Source organism: Zingiber officinale, chromosome 2A, assembly GCF_018446385.1.
Source record: "Zingiber officinale cultivar Zhangliang chromosome 2A, Zo_v1.1, whole genome shotgun sequence".
In the NCBI taxonomy this organism is placed as follows: Eukaryota; Viridiplantae; Streptophyta; class Magnoliopsida; order Zingiberales; family Zingiberaceae; genus Zingiber; species Zingiber officinale.
The window spans coordinates 107,448,487-107,452,609 of NC_055988.1; positions in this window are offsets into that span (position 1 = coordinate 107,448,487).

Here is a 4,123-nt window from a genome sequence, read left to right on the forward strand (position 1 = left end):
CAATCACGACGGTATGAAAGCAAAGGTGCAGAGCGAAAGCCGTAGAGTAACAGTGACTATAGTACAATATGCATACCTCCGTTGAAACTCGAGACCCTTTATATAGGGTTTCGGGAGCGCGCGCGTGCACGCTTCTTAAAGCTTATTCTGAAAAGATATGTCAGTAAAGTATCTCTGACACCATACCTTAACGATTCGAGCATATCTCTGACAAGATAGTAGAAGCTTCTGTCGTACGATCCTTTGCCTGACCATGCTGTCGGTCATGCTGTCTATCAGCGGCACGGGTTCCCAAAAGGATATTGGTAGATTCTCCTTTTGTCTGCTACTGGGTCGAGCGAGAGGGTCGCTTGGCCAACCTTTATCCATGCAAGTGTCGCTCTTCCCTTTGGCCGAGCGGGAAGGCTGCTCGGCCGACCTTCCACTATCCGGGCTCCGTTGTAATTCCGAGCGAGAAGCCGTGTTTGAATGTCGTCTGCTTGGTCGTGCATCCACCTTGTTGGTTCCGCGACCTGATATAAGTCTGAGCAGGATAGTCGCTCGGCATGAGCTTTGCTGATTCTTCAATTTTCTGAGCGTCGGAAGCTCGGTGCGTGGCCTAACTATGATAATGCCGGATCAAATATTCCTTGTTCCAATCGGGCAAGTGAGTTATCCAATCGGACGATAACATGAGAGCGTTGATCATCTTGACTTTGACCCTCTGCAGGACGGACCCTTTCTTATCACCGGATCATATAGTTTTTTATTATATTATTATATTTTTTTTAATCATTTTTACTATACCATAATATTCTTTGAACAATTAATGTTCTAATAATGTTATTCTAAAAAAAATGATTTTAAGGATGAATTTTAATGATAAAAAATTCATCATAAATTTATGATAAAATTAATAATAAAAAATAAATAGCTACTAACCAGTAATGAAATTATTAATAAAAAATAATCTTCATCACAAAATTAACAATAAAAATTGTTCGTCATAAAATTTAAGGATAAAAATTTATTATCATGAAATTCGTCATAAATTAGCATGCAATTTTGAATTCGTTATAAAATTAACTATAAATTTTGAGTTCATGGTTAAATTTGACAATGAATACGAGTTTATCTCAAAATTTATAACAAATTTAAAATTTGAATTCGTTACAAAAATTTTAAATTTGTTAAAAAATTTGATAATAAATTTTAAATTCGTTATAAATTTATCACGAATTCTATAACTAATATAATTCGTCGCAGAATCCCACGCTTATGAAGATTTGAAAGATATGGGCTGGATCTGTGTCCCAGTTAGCAGATCTAGGGCGCCCCATAAATATAATAAAATGTAAAAATTTTGATGGCTCTAGTATAATAAGGTGCCCTAGGCTAGGCATAGTTACCTTCCCTCATTGTGCCGTCGCCGCCTCTCGTTTCCGACGCTCCCGATCTGCATCCCCGGGCCACTACCTCCAGATCCGCGTCCCCGAGGTTAAAAGCCCGCCTTTCTCGCCATGACTTCCTCGCCCTCCTTCGCCTCCTCCCGCGGCGAGTTCAAATTTCTCGCTGCAATTTGAGAGACGAGTTCTCTGCATTTGTTTTAGAATGTGGTTGGATTTTTGGCCTTCAATTTGACCAAAGGTGGGATTTTTAGGAGGAAGAAGTCAGGAGAGGAGGTGCGGTTTAGGGGGAGATGGCCAACGCGGCGTCGTCGGTGGTGGTGCGGTTCGCATTCTTTCCGCCAAAGCCAGCCATTTACGAGGTGTTCCGGGAGGGGGGGGGGGGGCGGCGGTGTTGGGGAGGGCAGGCTGCGCCTGTCGGAGTTGTTACCAGGAACCGGGTGATGGCCACCTTCTGGTGCCACCTCGCCGCCCACTTCACGCTCCTCTACTCCCACGGCAAAGCCTCGGTCAGATTTTCGACCTCTTCGACGAGCTACGGACACAAATCCGCGTCAACATCATGAGGTAGCTAGGGCAAAGCTTGTTTTGTTCCTCCTCTCCTCCTCCTGCTCTGTAATCGGTCAAAAGATTGTTTCTTCCGGGAATTTCTTTATGAAAAAGGTTGAATTTTGATGCTGCAAACCTTAGATTCTTCCATTCTCAATCAAAAAATTGTTTCTTCTAGCGAAATATTACATGATTTGGCCATTGGTTAGGAATTTCTTTCTACCAAATTGAGAAAAGATTAAACTTGGATGCTACAAACCCTCGGTTCCTTCTTTATTTTGCCTCCAAGATTGCATTTTTAAGCAAAAAAAAAATTGTTTCTTTTAGGCAAATTCCATAAATTTTCTAAGAGATTGAACTGAAAATGGTTGAAGGAGGCACCCTTCAATATCCTGGCTCCGCCCGTGCCACCGTCGAACTTTGTGCACGCTTGGGCTAGCGCAGGGACGCCATCGAGCTGAGTGTGGTTGTGGGCAAGGGATTTCCGATTGCCACCGGATTCTGGAATCAGGTAAGGTTCTGCACTTGTTTCCATGTAAAAGTTCCTGCTACTTTTTCAACTTTTCTCAAGATGTTAATTTTTTTGCTTGAAAATAATCCTTTTGCTGCACATTTGTCTTTCATATAAAAGAGTTTCTTTTTCTCTGGTTGTATTAGTATTTTTCCCTTTCACAATGCGCAATTTGACTGAAATAGAATGAAAAATTCACTTTGTCTCAGTATTTTCCATACGTTGTATTTCTCTATACTTGGATCTTTTTTTTTTTCAAAAAGAAAAATCTGTTTTAGTGAATTTATATCAATGATAATTGACAAAACAATAAATTGCCCCATTAGGCTATATGAGATTAATCGAGGAAGAGAGTCACCAAAGAAGGGAAAAAAAATACAATTCATTTAAATGTAGATGAAGATATTATAGAGATCGAGCCCAATCGCTTTGGAGGATTCATATAGCCGATCATACTTAATGAGATAAAGATTTGGTTGTTGATGTTGATATAAAACAGGGGCAAATGCTACCGAAATTGTACTAATTTGAGTTGTATATGACATTACATATGGCTCAATGAGCTCATGAGATCCATCTAGCTGACTCAAATATCTAATGCACTATAAGAGTTGATGTTCATTACTGAATACTTAGGTATGATCATCGATGGCCTGATGAAATTCATATAGCAGACCCAAATATTTGTCTTACACAAATAGTTGATGTTTGTTGCTTTCATACCTAGATACAATAATCTAATCTCTGATAACTTTACATTTTGTTTGTTTCTTGGAACTATTGGAACATTTTTGGTTGACTCTTTAGCGTATTATCTGTTTGTTTGTAGAATCCTGTACAAATTCACTACTATACTACATTTTTGAATTAGTTGTTGGCAGATTTGCATTGTTTGTTAATGTCTTTATCAGATTTGAATGGTTGTGACAGTTCCATTTGTTAGCTCATTCAACTATCATTATAAACATTAATATCGTTAAACTTATTGAAGAAATCGAATGCGATTATGTGAATTAATTGAAGTCAAAATAATGCATGTTCTGTCACAATCGGATGAAAGATGGGGTGACGAATAAAACTCTACTTTCCATCAAATATGTTTTGCGACATTACAGGAAACGTTTTTCAAGAGCTAAGATATACTATATCCTCCAACTTTTTCAAGAGCTATAGATATATTTAAAATCTATTTTAGACCTTTAGCTATTTCTCGAAACTTTGCAACTGTCTCTTTGAAGTATCTGTTCAGCTTTCTCTGGAGATATATCCTTGCTTGCTTCATCATCAGATGCCGATAGCTTCATTTTTTGAATACTTGAAGCTATCTCTGAAGGATCTTCATAAGTCTTCTTCGGAGTCGGTATCCATCTCTTCATATGATAGTAACATGCATAATCTTTTATCACAACTCTTATCATTTCTTCCACAAATACATGTTTATGTTCGAGTCCCGGTAAATCGAGGCACTCTATAATATCTCTATTTAAATAATTAAAAGATAGATTAATAAGTTTTAATAAAAAATAATTGATATATTAATAAATTACTTGTTTTTTTTGCAGTGCTAAATTTATAGTCATATTCATCCTCCATTGACAAACTGCATTGAATTTAATAAAATATTTATTGAATATATATCTAATAACCTTCTATATGAGTTTGAGAAAATTGAAGATTA